At 29.3% G+C, this 23,009-nt stretch overlaps 1 protein-coding gene across 1 annotated transcript in view; it reads left to right on the top strand.

Moving 5' to 3' along the window:
- The first annotated feature begins 21,358 nt into the window (after nt 1-21,358).
- Nucleotides 21,359-23,009, top strand: part of LOC142320587 (sodium/potassium/calcium exchanger 5-like) — a 49,566-nt gene continuing 47,915 nt past the window's right edge. The window contains exon 1 of the mRNA XM_075358548.1: nt 21,359-21,394. The gene's annotated coding sequence lies outside the window, so the exon portion shown is untranslated. The remainder of the gene's footprint in view (nt 21,395-23,009) is intronic.

Raw genomic sequence — 23,009 nt, 5'->3', positions numbered from 1 at the left:
TATTTTGTGGTATCCGTATCAGCATTCTATATTAGTTTATATGTTAATTTTGTTTCAGATCACACAAGTAATTATGTGGTGTAAGTGAGAACGTTGCGGATCCGTAACCATGTACACATCGGTTCGAATCCGAAATCATATACATGTATTTTTTTTAACTTTTCTTTTTTTTTAATTTAAATGTATTGATGTATTAATAGTTATTAACCTCTGTAAAAAAATTTGAATTAAAATGAAAAGTACGTAAAATTTTATTTCGCTAATAACTTCTGATTTTATTTCATATTTTTTGGTATTATTGAATTATTATTTATAGTAAACTTTTTTTACAATCAGAGGTTAATAATAATTAATAAATCAATACATTTAAATTTAAAAAAATGAGATGTCTGATTGGAACCGATTGCCTTCCCCTTGTAAGATCCAGATATACTTCATTAATGAAAATAATATTTGGTTCTAACTCCGAAACCAATGAAAATAAGTACCATACCGTTAAAAGGCATCAATGAGGGCTTTTTCTTAACTGCTTTTTTGGGCACTTTTGGTCTAGTCGATTGCAATCAAAAGAGAAGATACACAACAGATAATACAACAGTCCTAAATCCAAAATTTCAACATCTTACGGTTAAACGTTTTTGAATTATGCGAGATACATATGTATATACAGACGTCACGCTGAAAATAGTTAAAATGGATTCAGGGATTGTCAAAATGGATATTACCATTGAAATCTGAAAACCGAAATTTTTCGCGATCACAATGCTTCCTTTACTTCGTACAAGGAAGTAAAAATAGATCTATAATCACCTAATGTTGTACAGTGTTCTGTTAAGAATAATCAAAGATTATTTTTTTTATTTCGTTTGACAAGCTTAAAATTAACTGTGAAATAAAAAAAAACTTGTTCGTTCTAAATAAGCATTTAATAAAACTGCCTGAAGAAGCACAAATTGTGTCATTAAATATTCGGCTTTGTTATATACGTTTTATCAATATGAATCTCGTGTGCTTGTATATATAATCGCAAGTTATTACTGATAAATATATGCGTAACATTTTAAAATAGCTTAATTTTCTTCCTAAGTTCTAAAATCAATGTTCTATTAAATATGTCGGTAGTACATAAATTGATCAAACGTATAAAATTACTACATATAGTTTTCATCATAAATATCAAGTGGACTAATTTGAATATTCTTTTATTTTATTATGTCTGAAGGTTGAAATTAGCAAAATCACATATCAATAGTTCCAGAAAGTATTTACTTTATTCCTTAACAAAAATACTTTTTTTCACCAACCGTTCGCGTTTTGCGGACATTTCAGTAACATTTAAAAGACCAGTCATTATTAATCTAAAGAATTGTAAAAGGTTTAAAATTGAAAGAACAAAGAACAATTCAGCAGTAGTCCAGGGTGAAATATTCTTATTGCCAGCTGAGTATATAAAGAAAAGATTCAACAAGATATGATTAGAGAATTGAGTTCTACACGTCTTTAGAATATTAAAAGTCTGTTAGTAAGAGTAAGGTAAATAATGAGAGTTCTTACTTTAAGGATCAATGTCACTACAAGAAAGAAGATATAAAGAAGAAGAATATATAAAGAAGATGGTTCTTTTGTTGATTATTTTAATGACAAATGAAATAGAAATAAAATGATTAATATCGTGAAAAAATAATAATAATAGTGGGTAACAGATCGTTAATTGAAGCAAAAAAAAAAAAAAAATTATTTTAGAGAAAGAGCGAGAGAAAAGATAAAGTAGAGAAAAGAAAAAGTAAAGAGAGGAAAAGATTAATTGCTATAAATAGAATTTTTTAATTTCTGTACACGTGAAGGAAATTTAAAGGGAAAGTACAATTTTTATATTTTTAAGAACAAAAATAGCGAAGTTAGAATAAATTATAATTTTCTTGTCGCTAATCATATGCAGTACATTTCTTTTTGCATAACCGGTTTTTAAAAAAATCAAATTACTGCAAAACTTTCCTTAAATATTTTTAAAACTAAAACAATAATTAAATTCTAAATAATAATACTTAAATAATTTAAAAAACTAAACAATATACATTTAATTATCTAAATTACATTTAAATTACCTAATCAAAACACCTATACATGGATCATTTTAAGGTAATAAAAATAATCTATTTTTATTGGTTTATTTATAATCATTGTTCAATTTTTTTCTTCTTGAATTGGCCACCTTAGAACCACAATAAATATCTTAATCATTTTTTCTTTTTTGATTTACTTTCTTCCAAATATTTTTTCATTATTTTTCCATGTTTTCGCTTTCTCTCTTCATTCCATCTGTAATCATATTTCTTTTTCGGTTTTAACTGGAAATCTTTGTTTTCTAAAATAGTATTTCTAAATTTAATTCTATTTAAGATTATTTCTTTCGTTATATTTAGTTCTCTTATGTCCTTTAAAGCTTCATTAAATCAGCTGTTTTTAGTTTTTTGATTATAGACAAAATAAAAATAAAAATTAATCAGTTTTTTATTTCTTTTTGAAAAATATCAGTTTTCTTTTCCTTATAACATCTGAAAGTCTGTCATTAGTTTATAAATCTCTTAATTTTTTCTAATCCTCTACTTATTCTTTTCTATATTAATTGGCTCTTATATTTTTATTAATATTTTCTTCTCTTTCTTCTCTATCTCTTCAATTTCGTCTATTTTATTCACTATGAGGCATACAAACATTCAGGTCTAATAACTGTATTATAATGCCTAATTTTTGTTTTTTAGCATTGATTTTATTGTATAAATGCTTCGTTAAGTGATACGCAAGTTCCATTTTACTAGCTCTAACTTTATTCGATTCTTTATCTAAAGCGTTAGGTTTAATTATTTCATCTAGATATTTAAATTTATTAATTTTTCCATGTTCGGTTTTTAAAATTTTTGGAGAATTTTTAATATTTGTCTTAAATTCAGTTTTTTGAAAAGAAATTTGTAAACCTGTTTTTTCAGGTAACATTTTAAAAATATTAATTTGAATTTTTGCAGTTTTAATATCCGGGAAAAATTGCCAGATCATCTTCAAAGCCCAAGCAAGAGTTCTACAATCCTTACGACATTTTTACAAAAATACGAGTCAATCTTTCTCATGTTTTCCTTTGGATTTAGTACAATTACAATGGTTTATTAAAATTGTAATCACGACATCATTCAATTTTTAAGTGTCTACTTACACTGATAACCATTAAGAAGTTAAAGAAGCTCTTTAGCTTTAACAAAAACTAAAAATTTTTAAGCTTTAGAAACTTATGTAGCTTTTAGCTTATACAAGCTAAACAAGAGAATAAAGTAACAGCTGGTTGCAGAAGTTAATTACAAGTGAATGAAGCATTATATCTATGTACTTAGCGTTTCTTAGTTACATTTCCTCCGTTAAGTAGGAGTAGTATATGTAATAATTTTTTTATGAAAAAAGAGTTTTAATAATTTTGTTTTATATTAACAAAAATTTCTTTCTTAACTCTGATCCACGAGGTAAAAGCGGCCAAGTCAAAATTTCTTTCTTTGAAATTAAACATTAATGTGAAAACTTTTCTTAAATAATACTATGATGTAAGACTTGTACAATTATCAGAGAGTGTAACAGAATATTACGAACAGTTACTGTTGTATATTATCAGAAACCGGCTAATTTTGATGATCCGTAAAGCAACAACTGAGGAACTCGTGTAGTAACGACAGAGGGAGACTAAAACATTAAAGAATAATCTTCTATTGTAAGTATATTCAGGGTAACCCGCATTCCTTTATTAATTCTATCAGTTAAATCTATTAAATGTAGTAGACCTACATAAGCTGAAGTATATTTAATTCGAAATAAAAAAACGTTTAGCTCTTTAAGAATAGTATTATGTGTGCGTGCGCGCGCACGTGAGATAGAGAGAAAAGAAGAATTCTAAAGAATGAATCGTAGAAATGAAATTACTTAATACTCAAAAATTAAAATTATACATCATTTAAAACCACTACATATAAACTAAATTTTGTATAACATTAATTTATAAATTTAAGCCCTAATGGACATTTACTGACATGCTAGCCATTAATTTAAAAAAAAGAGTTACGTTGTACAATATGATTAAAGTTTTTGTACGATATTTTTAAATCAACACATAGTCTTTGATTAGGTGTATTTTATTTACTAACAAATTTAGCTGAAATTTCATGAGGATAAAAAAATTAATAAAACTGTTTAAATATACAATTATTTTTTTAAATTATTATTAACTTCCTCTAACAAAATGGTGATCTTAAAAAAATTCCTTTTTTCAATAATTTAGGAAATTTATTTTACTACGAAACAATTGACATTATTGGAAAAAAAAATTATTGATGAAATCAGCAAAAACCTTTTCATAACTAAAAGTAAAAAAAACAAGATAAGGATTATTTTGGATGTATTAGATTCACCCAAAACAAAGTAGAGTCTATCCATACCTACACATTTATAGGTACATTTTAAAGCATACTAAAAGTGTCCTCGGGATTCGTAGAATTTCTTTTTCAGTTGCCCATTTGAAGTCTTCATCAGTATTTAAATTATAGATGTATACATCTTTCTTAAATTTGTCGCATAAAAAAGTCGATTAAATTTTGTGATCTTAGTTTTCCTTAAAAAAATTCTCTCTCCTGTTCAATTTAACGATAAGGCAATTCATAATTTAAAAACAGTTTTACTGTTTTCGTTCAGTACGAACCGAAGTATTATTTTGTTGCGAAACAGTAGAATTCATCTTTGAAATTATAAGATGCAAGATAACGTGATTATTTAACACGTCTAAATAACTGACATGATTACCAAGTAGTCAGTTATGATGTTTATGGATGTCTCATAAGATGAAGTACCTAATCATTAATAGCACCCCAACTAAAATTTAATTTAATTTAAGGTTTTCGGATTTACAATACGAGGGTTTCATGCTGCTACATTATACCGACTTATCATACCAATACCGTAAAAGGTAGATTTATCCAAAAAAATATAATACGACGCTGGAGTTGCTTGTAATCAGGGTCAGTTTCATGAAGCTGTACGACTTTAAGGACAAAATTCTATTCGTTTATCAAAATTATTTTTCAATAGCCATGATCACGACACGCTTGTAAAAATTTACATAATATTTCCTTACAATCCTTGCATAGTAAATTTTTGTACACCATTATCAGCCGACCAAGCTGGTCTAATAGTTAAACTCGTTGTCACAAATCAATTGTTTAACAGCTGATTTTCGAAGTCAAAGGTTCTGAAGTTCAAATCCTGGTAAAAGTTGATTGTTTTTAAACGGATCTGAATGCTTGACAGTGAATGCCGATGTGGTTGGTGTTTAGTTAACCACATATCTCAGGAATGGTCAGCCTGAGTCTGTACACGACATCTCATTTACATGTCATTCCCATCATCCTCATCTCGTTGGGGCACGGGGGAGGGTTGCTTATTGTTCACTAGTTGAATAGATTGCAACGTACACACTAGGAATAATAATAATAATTATTATTATTATTATTATCAAAAGACACTTTTCTTATCGATTGGTTTATTCTAGAGACGGGAGTTAAGATTTTTTCTCCATTTTTTACAGTAGACCAGTTGTATTTTTTTATTACATTTTTTGAGAATATGTAATGTTTATAATGAAGAATCAATTCCGGAAAAATTAGCTGTAAAATAGATAGAAATATTTTCAGATAGGACAGCTCAACACGATTCACTTTATGTGACTAAATAGGATACATTTTGTGAAGATAATTTTATGCAAATAAACAAAATTGTGGACCTTGAGAAGCATAAACTTCGTCTTGAGCACAGAAATCTTTAAATTTTGCATGTACATCCAGCCCTCTACGGTTGAAAAAACCGCTCGCGCCCTGTCTTCTAGCTATGGTCGTGAATTACCACGAACTAACAGGAGACAGTCATCCGCAAAAGTCTGGGTCATGACCCCTTCTGAGAATGTCAATCCCAGAAATCCGTCGAACACCAGGTTCCACAGCAAGGTACCGAGAACGAAACCCTGCGGAATTCCCCTGGTGACTGATTTTTCTACGACTAGGTACGCATCCTTAAACAGAGCCGTACGGTTAGACAAATAGTCACGTACCAGGGCCTGCAGAGCTACGGGAACATTGCGGCGTTCCAACTCATAGAGGACAGAACTCCAACACAAGGAAGGGCTGCCTCTATGTCTATAAAGATTGCCAAAACATATTTACAGTCGGGTGCTTTCCACCTCGGCAAGAGCATTAAGATGCAATCCTCAGTGCCAACCCCTTCCGTGAAGCCATACTGGCCTCGATTTAGAAAACAGTTCACCTCAGTGCTTTCCCAGAGCCGTTCATGGGCTCATGGAAGATAAAGTTTAATCAAAGTAGAATCATGTGACATTCGCAATAAGAAGAGGAGACTGCCCAGGGTCCACCTTGATGGCTTGGATGGCATTTTAATTCCGCATACTAAAAGTGTAAGATACCTGGGTCTTCACTTGGATCGTTGCTTGATGTGGAAGGTTCGTGTGAGGGAGAAGAGAAAGAAACTTAACTTGAAATTCAAGGAAATGTTCTGGTTGCTGGGCAGGTGGTCAGAATTATATTTGTCTAATAAGCTACAATCTTGAAACCAATATGAATATATAACATTCAAATATGGGGCACGGCAAGCAGGAGAAATGTTGAACTCATACAGTGGTTTCAGAAAAAACTAACGAATAGTGTAACTGAGTCGCCGTGGTTTGCTAAAAATAGGGAAATCTACGAATATTTGGGTCTACGACACGTTAAGGAAGAAATATGAAAGTTTGAAATATGAACTTGTAAATAAAAGTTTTAAACAAAAAAAAAATCGACAGGTAAATAAAACAACCGCAGCTAGTTAAATACATACAAGCTTTGTATTTTTTTCGAGGTAATATTTAACTAATCTAAAACAATATTCATTGTTACTTAAAGTAAATAAACAGATATCGAGATAATATGTCTAAAATTTAAATTTATTTACTGTTGATATGTACAGTTTTACATTTTGAATATTTAAAAAAAAATCATTTGTCAGTAACCTGTGTAGAAACCTATGTAGAGTGTGAAGAGCGGGATTTAAATTACCGGAATTTCGCTGAATTACGATGGTTGTACATTGGATATTGTTGTATTATTTATAAATAAAAAACAAACAACTATTTTGGATTATTTTACTACAAAAATCAATTAATTATTATGAATTTTATTATGTTATTAGAAATGTGTTGTAATTTTACTATCTGAGATTAAAAACTAGTTTAACTTAACTGAAAGTTTTTATTTGTAATAAAAATGAGACATTAATTACAGATTTGATCTTATGGAATTTAAATGTAAAGAAATTTTGTATTTACAGTAAAAAAATCCTTCATATTCATTTGTGTTGTTAAAAAAAAGAAGTAAATATTTAATAGTAAAAATAAAATTACTGGTTAGAAAAAAGTGGGGAAAATCGAAAAATATATTATTATTTTTATTTATTTTACATAAAACGAAATGCTTACAAAACTACCAAAATCACACTGCTACTAGTCCGTAGCTAATACTGAAAACATCCTTGCTCTTCAAGAAGCAATAATTTGAATGAAAAGAACAAAATAAATAGGCATCGATGAAAAAAATATTTTCGTAAAAAAGTTATTAGACTGTCAATTAGACTGGCAAGTTATATACATGTCTACAATTCTTTCTAATAACTTTCTATTTAAAAAATCTGCTTTATTAGATAATACCCAAGAACTTTGGTTATGAGTTCTGGTAATTTGGCTTTTATTTTCTCCTGCTATAAGCACTCATCGATTTAACTATTCGACCGGATGCAATACAATCTCTTTGTAATCATACAGCGGTTAGTAGTAAATTGATTACCGGAATTTGATTAATTATTACATTATTATTTTTAGCTTTTATAGAGAATATTGTATACACGAACAAAATTTCTTTTTATTCAGTTACAACATAATGATTAGCGAGTAAATACATTCTTCTCGTTTTGGAAGGGGTAATTTTTCGAATTTACACAGCTATGTTCAGTTGCCACTAATAAACGGCCGAACTCTACATAAAAAGTTCTAAAAATTACACAAAACAGTGAAATAAATGTAAGAAAATAATAACAGCATAATAATATTTAAAATGGAGTATCGATTAATTCTAACGGATTTGAGTTATTGAGATCAAGAAGACATTATGATACCGTTTGAAAAAATACAAAATAAATCAAATTATTACAAACAGTAATTTTTAATTTTTCAATAGTTATATTTTACTTTAACAAGTTAGAACGAAGTTTTTAGGGTATAGATATGGGATATCAGATTTTGTAATAATGATAATATGATTGATATTAGCTTAATTTTTAAAGAATTATAAATTCTAACGTTTTCAGAGTTTATATTTAGTAACAAATTAAACTTGTTATTAAAAATAGTATTTATAAAGGACAAAAGATTAGAAAATTTACTTTTATTAAACCGGACAGCAGACTATTTTCTTTACACAACATAAAATTCTGGCCTATTAGAAGGGCCTTATATTCAAATTTGGATTTTTAATAAATCATTTAAAAATTTAAAATATCTTCCAACCAAATAATTTATGTAAAATTTTATACATACACACATTTTATTTAATAATTTAAATAAAATTTAATTAAACAATTTCCTTTAAAAAACTTACTATGTTTATGAATTTTTAATTAATACTGATTATATAATACCCCAATATTCTATCAACCACTTTAAGGTGAATCATGAATTTAACAATTATTATCTTCAAATTTTTTGACATTCTTTTATTCTATTCTGATTTTATTTATTTATTACATTCATATGAATCCTGCTAATTAATATTTTTGCGTATTAATATCGACTACTGATTTCTCTTTTTTATTCATTAATCTTATACTTTACAATGTTGCTCCATTTTTCCTTCCAGAATATTGGAACAGTTGCGTTTTTGTTATCCAGTAATAGTTCAACAAACCCACCGGGTTGGTCTAGTGGTGAACGCGAAAAACTCCGGTAGTTACTCCGGTAGTTACCGGAGGCTAAACAGGAAAAAGAAAGAAAAGTAATAGTTCAACAATTATTTCTGATGTATACTGTATAATGTTTAATTATATTATGATCTGAAAAAAGTATTTCTTTATGTATTTCTATTTAAAGATTTATATTATACGTATATAACTGTTTCTTGTCTTTTTGTTCTATTTTTCCGTATCTATTTCTCCATATTCACATTGTTTTATAGAAATAGAACGAAAGCATATATCGAATGAATATGACTTCAAATTGAGCACCTTATAAAGTATTCTTTGCCGTACTCTTTCTGACGGAATTAACGATCGCCTTCGTAATGAAACTATAATACCTAACATTTAATGTTTCTTATAATACCAAACATTTCCATAATAGAAAAACAAGCTTTTGTAAGTATGAAATTAAAACTTTTTTTAAGAAAAAAATTGCGAAATTAATATAACAGAAGCTACATAAAAGTCATATTCTCAGATTTTTCTTTTAAAGATATGTAATATTTTACCAAAGAAATTGTATAATAAATATTATTAAAAAATTAATAAATGGTGTCCAATTTTTTATTTTTATTTGTAACTTTTCGGCGATAAAAATTCTCATCACTAATAATTTAAAATAAATAAAAAAAATAATAAAAAATCATTATAATAATAAATTTAAAAAAAATAAATGTTTTATATCTTTTCACTAGTTTAATAATGGTTTTTTACATTTTCTGAGATTACGAAAATCAACCACCTTCAACTAGAAAAGTCATTTTCGTAGAATTAATTTCAATATAAATATTGAGTTGAGCCCATATTTATGGGTTTTAAATGACTATTTTTAAAGTTATTAATCTTCTATTATTACATCTATATACACACACGAGTATATATAATTTTTTTTACTAACAATGCATAACTACGTACGGAATTATTTTTAGATGAGAACTAATTTAAAGGAAGTTGTTTTTAGAAAAACTAGTTTTAAACATTCAAAAATATTTAAAAATCACAAAGATCTACCCAAATTCAGATGAAATGCTAATTTCATTAATCCTATTTTACGCAAAAACCAGAAAAATTCATCATTTAGTTGTTACAAGAATTTTTATAGCAGATCAAACAGGTTAAGAACAATCATACTATTAATATTAATTCTAACTTTTAATGTTTAGTTGGCAAAGTGGTAATAGAGCTAAGTCTTTCAAATTCAAGGATTAACCAAGTATGTTTAGCTTAAGGATGAAGTATCAAAATATTTACCTTCAATCAAACGAACTTTGACGGTATACATTATTCACCCATCTTAAATTTTCATAACTTTGTAGCTTTGAAATTATATGATTGTCCTTAACTTCGCGTCAGATCCTTTTCTGTACTCGATAATTATAACTTTATTAAATTTAATTTTGTTAAGTACTTATATGAACTAAATTACCTTAAATTTCTTGGTATAAAGCTTTAAGAGAAAACGACTGTTTCATCTAAAGTAGGTATTTTTTAAGCGAATCTGTAATCAATTAAGAGAAACAATTAGAGAGAGCAAACATTGCTTCGATGTTTATTATCTGAATAATATTAAAATGCTACATAAGACAGAATTTTATGTAAAAGTGTGGAACTGGAATAATTCTAACACCGAGGTTATCATTCTTTTTTGTTTCCAACAAAATTCTAAAATACACAATATTTATAAATGAAAGAAAGGCATTTTCAACCTTAATTACGCTGCATTATGACATTTTTATGCACACACCTTAATTTAATTAAATGTGTGTCATAGTTATGATGAATTTATTGCGTAGTTTGTATTTTTTAATAAAAATATGGGTGGAATTCTAATGTAGAATGCAGTCCGTCTTTAGAAAAAAATAGAAAATTAGAAAAAAACTACATTGAACAGGCTCTTCTTAGCAGGACACTTTTAGTATTCTCAAGGTAAAACATCAGAGAGATCATTCACAGCATAACTGGTTTCTTTTACCTTTAATCTAGACGTCTCAAATACTTATCGTAAAAATCTTTCTTCTAAGAAGAAAACTCTCCTGTTACATCAAGGATTCTTAAACAAGCCAATAACATAATTTTAATACAGATTATTTTAAAAATTGTAGTGTCCATTAATCTAGATTTAATTTAATTTTAAATATTGTGAATTGATGACCTCTGTAAAGGAGAGGTTGCATCCCTCTTTTTATCAAAAATATTCTGGGTTCAAATCCCAGTCGTAATGAAAACTTTTTATTTGATACAAAATTCATTTTCATTATAAGTAAAGAACCAATATTTTGTGTTAACTCCTAGATACTAGAATGAAGAAATATATGAATCTTTCACAAAAGTAATGCTGAACTGAATATGGTGTAAGAGTAACAATATTCCATAAAAAATATTTTTTCAACATGTGAATCATTTTTTGTTTTTTGTCTTCAGTCATTTGACTGGTTTGATGCAGCTCTCCAAGATTCCCTATCTAGTGCTAGTCGTTTCATTTCAGTATACCCTCTACATCCTACATCCCTAACAATTTGTTTTACATATTCCAAACGTGGCCTGCCTACACAATTTTTTCCTTCTACTTGTTCTTCCAATATTAAAGCGACTATTCCAGGATGCCTTAGTATGTGGCCTATAAGTCTGTCTTTAAATCTATGTCTGTTCTTCTTTAAATCTATTTGCTGCAATACCTCTTCATTTGTCCCTTTATCCACCCATCTGATTTTTAACATTCTCCTATAGCACCACATTTCAAAAGCTTCTAATCTTTTCTTCTCAAATACTCCGATTGTCCAAGTTTCACTTCCATATAAAGCGACACTGCAAACATACACTTTCAAAAATCTTTTCCTGACATTTAAATTAATTTTTGATGTAAACAAATTATATTTCTTACTGAAGGCTCATTTAGCTTGTGCTATTCGGCATTTTATATCGCTCCTGCTTCGTCCATCTTTAGTAATTCTACTTCCCAAATAACAAAATTCTTCTACCTCCGTAATCTTTTCTCCTCCTATTTTCACATTCAGAGGTCCATCTTTGTTATTTCTACTACATTTCATTACTTTTGTTTTGTTCTTGTTTATTTTCATGCGATAGTTCTTGCGTAGGACTTCATCTATGCCGTTCATTGTTTCTTCTAAATCCTTTTTACTCTCGGCTAGAATTACTATATCATCAGGAAATCGTAGCATCTTTATTTTTTCACCTTGTACTGTTACTCCGAATCTAAATTGTTCTTTAACATCATTAACTGCTAGTTCCATGTAAAGATTAAAAAGTAACGGAGATAGGGAACATCCTTGTCGGACTCCTTTCTTATTACGGCTTCTTTCTTATGTTCTTCAATTGTTACTGTTGCTGTTTGGTTCCTGTACATGTTAGCAATTGTTCTTCTATCTCTGTATTTGAATCCTAATTTTTTTAAAAAGCTGAAAATTTTATTCCAGTCTGCATTATCGAATGCCTTTTCTAGGTCTATAAACGCCAAGTATGTTGGTTTTTTTCTTTAATCTTCCTTCTACTAATAATCTGAGGCCTAAAATTGCTTCCCTTGTCCCTATACTTTTCCTGAAACCAAATTGGTCTTCTCCTAACACTTCTTCCACTCTCCTCTCAATTTTTCTGTATAGAATTCTAGTTAAGATTTTTTATGCATGACTAGTTAAACTAATTGTTCTGTATTCTTCACATTTATCTGCCCCTGCTTTCTTTGGTATCATGACTATAACACCTTTTTCGAAGTCTGACGGAAATTCCCCTTTTTCATAAATATTACACACCAGTTTGTATAATCTATCAATCGCTTCCTCACCTGCACTGCGCAGTAATTCTACAGGTATTCCATCTATTCCAGGAGCCTTTCTGCCATTTAAATCTTTTAATGCTCTCTTAAATTCAGATCTCAGTATTGTTTCTCCCATTTCATCCTCCTCAACTTCCTCTTCTTCCTCTTCTTCCTCTATAACACCATTTTTTAATTCATTTCCTCCGTATAGCTCTTCAATATATTCCACCCATCTATCGACTTTACCTTTCGTATTATATATTGGTGTACCATCTTTGTTTAACACATTATTAGATTTTAATTTATGTACTCCAAAATTTTCCTTAACTTTCCTGTATGCTCCGTCTATTTTACCAATGTTCATTTCTCTTTCCACTTCTGAACACTTTTCTTTAATCCATTCTTCTTTCGCTAGTTTGCACTTCCTGTTTATAGCATTTCTTAATTGTCGATAGTTCCTTTTACTTTCTTCATCACTAGCATTCTTACATTTTCTACGTTCATCCATCAGCTGCAATATATCGTCTGAAACCCAAGGTTTTCTACCAGTTCTCTTTATTCCGCCTAAGTTTGGTTCTGCTGATTTAAGAATTTCCTTTTTAACATTCTCCCATTCTTCTTCTACATTTTCTACCTTATCTTTTTTACTCAGACCTCTTGCGATGTCCTCCTCAAAAATCTTCTTTACCTGCTCTTCCTCAAGCTTCTCTAAATTTCACCGATTCATCTGACACCTTTTCTTCAGGTTTTTAAACCCCAATATACATTTCATTATCACCAAATTATGGTCGCTATCAATGTCTGCTCCAGGGTAAGTTTTGCAGTTAACGAGTTGATTTCTAAATCTTTGCTTAACCATGAGAAATTTTTCATTTTATGTGAATCATAAAATTAAAAAAATAATGTAACGTCGGTTGGTCGATGATGTTTATTTAAGTGTAATCTACATGTAGAACTTCACTTCAATATTCTTAAAACAACATGTTTATTGATATCTGTTACTTGTTGCATGCACGTGTATTGTGTATATATACAATATACAACTGTGTGTATAGCTCTCTCTCTCACTCACTCTCTCTCTCTCTGCCTGTCTGTCTCTTAATCCCCCCTCTCTCTGTGTATATATGTGTGTGTGTGTGTGTGTGTGTGCGCACACACACACACACACACACACACACACACACACACACACGCGTGCATATGCAAATAGTTTTAATGCATACATCTTTAAATACTAATGTTAGACATTAGTATTTACCCTTTTGATTTTTCTGCTTTTGTTTTGTTTAATTTTTACTATTTCGAAGCTCTGAGAATACCTGATCCGGAAATTCATACGGAAGCAAGAAAATAATGATAATAAAACAATTAAACGATGTATCGGGTTTTACTAGTTTTTGTTAAAGAAAATAATATATTGATAAGAACATAATTATGCAATAAATAAAAAAAATTAAACTAAAAAAAAACAAAAAAAAACAGATTATTTCAAATATATTGGTATTATTATCTTTGAACTTGCCAGTCAGAAAGTCCCATAGTTTTGAAGGTCAAAACTGTTATTTTCTGATAACTTCTGACTGCATATATTCGTTCACAGATGTTATTGAAAGTGGTCATTACCTAATAACTCTGTGGACGAAAAATATTATGCTATCCTTAGTTTAGCAACTAAATTATTATAGTTCGTACCACTTAAACTAACGATAGGGCAAATAACTTTAGGTGCATACACTTTATACAGATGAGTAGTTCCAATCAATATGCTTTAATCTAAGTACATTATTCCAAAAATGCTGTGAAATTATTTTGGTTAATTGCTTTTACCGCAGTCTTTTAGCTAAATTGTTTTATTACATCTTTCATGATTTTATAATTTTAGAATATTTGAATCATTTGATTAGCAAGAGAATATCAGTGAAATATGACGATGACTGCTAAAAATTACTGTTATATGTTTCTAATAAAGCCTTCCATATTACTTATTAAAAATACATTTTCCTTTATTAAATTTTCCTGATATAAAAATTTGAGATTGTTTAAATTCACGTTGAAAATAATAATAAGATATAATAATAATAATATCTTTTATGTTTTACAATATCTTTTAAATTCGACTCGTATAAGGCAAGCTAAATCTACCATTGATAATTATTATTGCAAAAATTTTATTTTATGAAGTTAACTGTTTCACAGAAAACTGTATTTGGGCAAAGTTTAATTTAAGTATCTTAGATATAAGGGCACTTCTATAAGTATTTTTATGTTCATATAAATATGCTCAAGTTACTTTTATGTAGTACGAGTGTTTCTTCTTGATGCCTGATAAAATATGTGTATTGGACATGACCTGCAGTAGTATAGGAATTTTTTTTGAGTGATAACTTAGAAGGACAGAACGTTTTGTAGGGGGGTCGGAAGGCATGGACGTGATCTATTTTTGCCGACACAGGGCGGTGTGCGGACGGGGAGTACTCATCCCTCTTCGGTCGTGGAGTCGTGTTGAGGGTGAGCTGACGTGAGCCTGACTCTGCTGAAGTCTTGTGCCGCTCAGTTTGTCAGTCAGTTCGGCACTTGGCAGAAATTACTATACGGGTAAGGGTATCCTAGCCCTTACTGCTACGTGCAAGCCCTAGCATGTCGGTATGGTAGAAAGGCATAAATGTTTTTTTATTAAGAAAAATTTCTGTGAAATCATAAAAACAAAGTTAAATTTACTTATTGGTTACGGATTATATAAAAATGTTTAATAGATGATTCATACATCTTTTATTAATTTTCAGTTTAATTCTATTTAGGATTTATTAATTTTTTGAAAAGTTTATTTAAACTTCTTTTTTATTAAATGATTAATTTAGAATTAAATCATAAAAATAAATATTCAGGATTATTAAAATACCGTGAGTGATAAAAACAAAAACAATTTCACTGATAGAAATAAATATTTTTGAAAATTATCATTTTGTCGTCTGAAACATTTAAAACTGTAATTAATATATATGCACACATATATGCATTTTTTATATATAATAAATTAATTGAATACATATGTGTGTATGTGTGCGTGCGTAAAATTATATAATGAATTTTTATATGCTCCACGCGCACACACCCAACCGCCCCGACACACACACACACTCACGCACTCTCGCTCTCTTACAAACTAAGGAAAACAACTTCCTACTCTTTAAAGCGGATGTAATTTTACATTTGCAGTGAACTGTAAATAATTATCTCTGTTTTAATTACATAAATCACATCAAATAACCTTTGTCCGTAAATGTAAATCTCTGAGTTATTTTTATTTTAATGAGAAAAGTAAAAAATTAGTATTTTTAATTTTATTCGAATTGGCGGTAATTTGAACTTCGCTGAAAAGATAATTCTAAAAAAAATATTCAAGTCATTTACAATTATTTAATCGTTTGATAGAATAGTTAATTAAGTTTTAATTTATTTAGCTACAGCAATAATGGAATTTTACACTGAAATAGATCATTTTAAAAATCAGAAATTCTATTCGTATAAGGCAAGCTAATTCTACCATTGACAACTATCATTGCAAATAGTTTATTTTATGAAGTTAACTGTTTCACAGAAAACTGTATTTGGGCAAAGTTTAATTTAAGTATCTTAGATATAAGGACACTTCTATAAGTATTTTCATGCTCACATAAATATACCCAAGTTAGTTTTATGTAGTACGAGTATGTTTCTTCATGACGCCTGATGTGTGTTGGACATGACCTGCAGTAGTATAGGAATTTTTTTTGAATGATAACTTAGAAGGGCAGAACGTTTTGTAGCGGGGTCGGGAGGCATGGACGTGATCTATTTTTGCCGACACAGGGCGGATTGAGGACGGGGAGTTCCCTCTTCTCAGTCGTGGATTCGTGATGAGGGTGAACTGATGTGAGCCTGGCTCTGCTGAAGTCTCATGCCGCTCAGTTTGTCGGTCAGTTCGGGCCTTGGCAGAAACTGTCATATGGGTAAGGGTATCGGATCCCTTACTGCTATGTGCGAGCCCTACGATGTCGGTATGGTGGTCAGGCAGTACCTGATTCCCCGGCCCGGGTTAAATTTGCGGGAGGCGGCTGACTGGGGAACCCAGGCAGGATCAATGATCCGGGGCACGCCCAACCATCTCTCCGCCCGCAGCTTATGACATATTGACTGGCAAAACTATAGGGTATGGAGCATTCTAGTTTTACGACTTCCGTGGCAGAGGGTCTACGGATCTACGTAAAAACCGTCGTTCTGGAGAGCCTTTGTCTTCACAAGCGAAGAAGAGGAAGAGCTGTGAGTTTAGTGACGTAGAGTAGAAAGTTTGAATTAAATTATGACTAAAAGGTAACGAAGTGATGCTAAAGTATCTAGTGATTAGGAAAACTGAACGGGATTTTTCCAAGAACATTCCTTTGTGATCGCTTGAGGGATCACAGAAACTGCAGGAGGATCTGTTAAGGGAACAAAGAAGACTGTGATGGCATTGCTTGTTGAGGCTGTCAATGGCATACAGTCCTCTCGGCTACTCACAGCGAAGAAGATAGGACTTATTGACGTTGAGATTATACCACATGGTACACTAAATACCTCCAAAAAAGTAGTGTATGCACAGCTACTCTTTTTAAAGATGAAGTTGTATAACTCTATGGACAGGGAGTTGTTGCATGTGAACGACTAAATACACGAAGAAACGGAGAAGTCGTACCCTCTGCGTCGCATGTCTTGACGTTTATAAACCTAAATATTCTGAAAAAATAAAGGTTGGATTTCATAGACTAGATGTTCATACGTTCATCCTAACACCACTGCGGTGTTTTGGATGTCAGAAATTTGGACACACAGCAGCGAGATGCACGAGAAACAAATTTGCGTGTGTTGCACCCGGGACCCACCAATTTGTGTTAATTGTAACAGATATCACCATGCAAGATCATGAAACTGTCCGAAATATAAGGAAGAAGTAACGATACAGGACACAAAGACCATAAGATCAGCTACTTTGAAGCAAGGAAAATCGTGCTTAGTAGAACGCCAAAGGCCACGTTTTGTTCACAGGTGTTGGTGCTCCTGCAGCTTCTTTTAAACCAAAGGACGTGTTATCAGAACTGGTGCCAGTCTCAGCAAGTTTAGTGGAACGGATTATTGATCAAAAGATGAAGAATCGAACAAATAGGGATAGCAGCCCAAAGCCGCCAAAGATAAAAAAAGACGTGACTAAACAAAATAGTACTTCTCCACAGAGGAATGAGCCTTCGACCAGTTCAAAGGTGAAAAAAAAAATGAAACGAAAATGCAAAAGAAACCTGAAAACTGAAGCCAAAGTAAAAATTGAAAAAAATCTCTGTTTAGGGAAATGAGTAAAAAGAAATTAAATTACTAGAAAAATGAAGATTAGGACGATATACTATGGAGCCTCCGAAAGCTTGGACGTCTTTAAGTGAGAGGGCGAGAATTATAGCCGCCTCACAGTCTTTAGCGGGAAGTGCATTGACTGCACAATCTGAGCCGATATCATCTGATGTCGGCAGCAATACATCCTCCGTAATTAATTTCGGAGGTTCGGAAGGATGCATCACCAAGGCATCAGAATCTTTTGAATTTGACATTGAGGCCTTCAGGAAGATGGAAAAAGAAGCAAGAAAGGATGATCTTGGGGTAAACCTAGGCGGTAGAACTTAAGAAGTTTAGTTGTGATGTGTTTTTTATGTATTTATTGACTTACGGTTTTATTTTATTTTGATATTTTTGACAAAATTTCGATAGAAAATGTGTGTTTTGGGTGTTTTTAACAAGTCTTGAAGTGTTTTAATGTGTTGGTTTTTAAATATTTTTAAGCGGCAAGAACCCTTTACACCGTTGTTATCATGTGTTTCTTTGGGGTTTCAAAAACGTTTGACAAGTCTGTTTATTAGATGATCTATACTGACAAGATTAGTCTTCTGACTATATCGCTAATGATTTTGTCAGAGCGGGACAGAAGTATTCTCTTATTTATTTATTAATTTTTTGACGTGGAAAGAGCTAATACCCACAGTAGTCAATGCCCCTAAAACCCCAAAAATAATAATTACTGAAGTATTTACATATTGCGGTTTTATTAAAATTTTAATTACAGGTAGCTTTTAACAGCTATTAATTCCTATTTCTTAGAAAAAAATAAAGAAATAGAAGATACTTTGAAGTGTTTCTAGATTTTCACAAAATAAATTGTAATGTGACAGTGACAACTGTTTTGGTGCACAGTACCTTCTTTAGAATACATGTTACGTATTCTGTAAGTAACATCTGAAGAAGGTGCTGTGTCAAAAAGATGTGTATCAGAAGGTACTGAATCTACTGTCATTTTTTAAATTTATTATGTAAAAAATCTAAAAAAAAAATCTTTATTTTGTTTTCACTTTCTTTTGTGAAGTATTTTGAATTCTTATCTTTAATTTTAATTTTCTTAATACATTGTTTAATAATTATCATTCATCGAGTACACTACTTATAGATTAAAAGTCAAAGATCAGAATAATAATGGTGATATAACAATTATAATTTCTGACTGGCTTAAATTTATTGAATTTTTTTAACTTTTTAGTCAAAACATTCTTAATTAATTATGAAAAAGAGAAGATTTAATTTCTTGTAATGCCATCACCTATCAAAGTATAATCAAATTTTTGTTAAAAGATAAGTTTTTTGGTACTTCAACCAGTGGATACTTTTTCCATCCACATAGTCGCACATTCGCGTACTTATTATTTTTTATCTTTTTCCTGTTTAGCCTCCGGTAATTACCTCTTAGATAATACTTCAGAGGATGAATGAGGATGATATGTATGAGTGTAAATGAAGTGTAGTCTTGTACAGTCTCAGTTCGACGATTCCTGAGATGTATGGTTAATTGTAACCCAACCAACAAAGAACACCTATATCCACGATCTAGTATTCAAATCCGTGTAAAAATAACTGACTTTACTAGGAATTGAACGCTCGACTTCCAAATCAGCTGATCTGGGAAGACGCCTACTTATTATTCTAAAATAATTTAAATAAGCCAAGATTTAAAAATTAAATAACAAATAATTAAAACATGTAGACTTTAAAATTAAATTCATAAAAACATGAAATATGTTATCACGATTATGTTAGCAATATTCTCTTTCCTAATAAAAAAAAAAAAAAAAATACAAATACTATAATTTAATAAAATAATCTATTTAGAAATATTAACGAGTTTTTCTTTACGAAAAATATAATTACTTTTCCTAATTACCATTAAGACTTCTAATCATCTGTAAATAAATTAAATATAATAATGCTAAATCAGCGAGTTCAAATTATTTATACATTTGCTTAAAAAAATTGAATTAAATTGTATAATTAATGAATTCAATGAATTGTTTAATGAATGGAAAATTGAAAATCATAAAAAAGATTTATTTGCTTTTATTATTTTTAATGTAAATTCAACACAAGTTTTTTTAAATTTATTATTTTGTTTTATTATTTTTACTATTGTTTATTACTTTTTTTTTAAGAAAGGTCAATTTGTATTTATTATTTGTATATTTATTTATTATTTGTATTATTTGTAATATTATTATTTGTATTTTAAGGTCAATTTGTAAATTGAGCGATTCATAATTTGCTCTTAATGACGTAAACACTGTCACATTATTGCCTACTTACCGCAGTGGTCCAGTCAAAAACTATTTTTTCTCCCTTTTCTCAGTATTTTTTTGTATTTATTAAAAATATCTTATAAGAAGCAGATTTAAAAAAATTATTTGCAATTTATAAAATATTGTTTATTATAATATTAAAAGTACATTTTATTTTTGCTAGAAATTTACATTTAAACATTGTAAAATTAAATTTATGTTTTTGAAAGCGCTATTTTTAGCTTTGGAAAACAATCTACATCTAAATGTCAAAAGATACTCATAAATATTATTAGTAAAATATAAAATATAAATGCAAAATTAATATAAGATAAAAGAAAAACTCTAATGTTAATTGTTTAATAAGTTACAGAGACAATTCAATGATTATGCATTCAATTTATGAACTAAAATTTTTTTAAATAATGAAGAATGAAAATACTCACACACACACACACACACACACACAGAGAGAGAGATAGAGAGTGAGAGAGAGACATAAATGCAAAAAGAAAACAAGTATAAATTCCTAAGTCTTGGTTTATATTATTTATCATTTATTGCTTAATCTTTTGCTACAAAAGAAATTTTTTCTTGAATTGATTGTTGTTGCACATATTTTCTATAACCACAATATACTTCTGCTTTCCATAATTAAAATCAGAAAACTGCTCTAAAAAAAAATTGTTAAGCAGGAACCTAGTTCTATAACCAGTATTACGATGGTTTTATATTTGTAGCCTGCTTTATTAATAAGTTGATGTTCGGTACTTTTCCATTCACCGTATAGGTGATAAACCGTCTAGGCTTACCTTATAAACTCCCACCAGTTGTGTGGTGGCGTCTATGAAGAAAGGTTATATTCTACTCTCGTGAATCAAGATTGAAAGTAAGTTGCTTACTTGTGTTGTTAAAAATTCATTTTTAAATGAAAAAAAAAGACAAAAATCAACTCGTTAAATAAGAATTGTGAACTTTTAAAATTATAATTTATGTATATTTATTATTTAAGCCATTATTAAGCCTCATTTGTTTAAATTTCTTGTTTGATCTTTCAAAACTCAACCAACTGATTGTTACGTAATAATACACAAAAATACCATTCTCGATTTTTGTTCGGTTAAAATAAAAAGTCATTTTTTGTCAGAATGTTTCTTTTCAAAAACACCCTTTTTTATAAGAAATATTGAAATTTCTATTTAGAATTTATTTTAATAAAATAATCGTAAAAATAATTAAAATCTGTTAAAATCAGGAATAATTATTACGTGAAATTTTTTTTGAGAGGTTCATAGCTCTCTCACTGAATAAATACGAGATTATAAGTTAAAAAATTATAATTTTAACTGCTTAATTAAAAGATGTTCTAAATTTTAAAAGGGAGCTGCGATCCGAGTTTGTTACAAACCTTCAATTTATTTCTCTCTTTTTTGGATTGTAATAAAAATATATAAGTAGAGCAAAACTAAATTGAATTCTGATAACTTAATTCAGATTCTTTTAAAAGGTGAAAATTTATTTTTGACATTCTGATAATATTTTCAGTTGAAGAAAGTTCTTAGACCTAAATTTTAAAAATTTAGTATCAATTTGATCCTAAACAAATTTTACAGTACAGAATTTATGCGATCAAAACATCTCATGACGAAATATTTATGATCCATACATATAGAGGTAGCCGTTGAGAATTTTAATAAATTAATTGATTTCATGTTAACATACTTCTTTGTTATTTTCTAAGTTACTTAGTGGAGTGTCATGGCAAAAAATTTTGAACAAATTATAACAGAAATAATAGTATAATTATGTTCCCTTATTTAGCAGAGACAATATCATTTTAATTATGACGAAAGGAAAGAACCAGGCTAGATCTTATCTTTAGGCTTATCTTTTCCGCAAATTTTTCTAGCTCTATCAATTTAATTCTTCTTCTTTTTCTGGATTTTTTGCAAGACTCACAAAGTCATTCGCCAGAATTAAAGTAGGTCATTGCGAAATATTTAAATTTTAAATAATCTTTTTTTACGGGAAGGACGTTAAAAAGTAGAAAGAATCTTTTTTCTAAAGTTTTCATGGAATATGAATAAATCTTAAAATTATAAAAAAAGGAATTACAGTATGTACAACCCGACTTATTTTCATTTATTTATTAATTTATTTTCTTATTTAAAGAGAAAATATATATTATTTCCGAAATTGATTTATTGAAGCAATAAACATTACAAAAATTAGCAACAATTCTATCTTTTACTAAGATTTGTAATGTATCATAAAATTATACTAATTGCATTGTTTTAAGGTATTATAAAGAATTACCCTTTTGCAAAAGATTACAAATTTTTTCCTGCTTTATAATGCTTTCCTTAAAAAAATTCAAGAAATTTTTAAGATCGGTCGGTTGAAAAAAAATAAAAATAAGAAGTTATAAAACATAAGTTTCTGGGGGTGGAAAAGTGCTTTTTTCAGTTTAAAGAAATTATCTTCAATAAAAATGTCGATAACAC

The sequence above is a fragment of the Lycorma delicatula genome, chromosome 2 (genome assembly GCF_047948215.1).
Source record: "Lycorma delicatula isolate Av1 chromosome 2, ASM4794821v1, whole genome shotgun sequence".
NCBI classification, from domain to species: Eukaryota; Metazoa; Arthropoda; class Insecta; order Hemiptera; family Fulgoridae; genus Lycorma; species Lycorma delicatula.
This window is presented reverse-complemented; position numbering and strand designations above follow the sequence as displayed.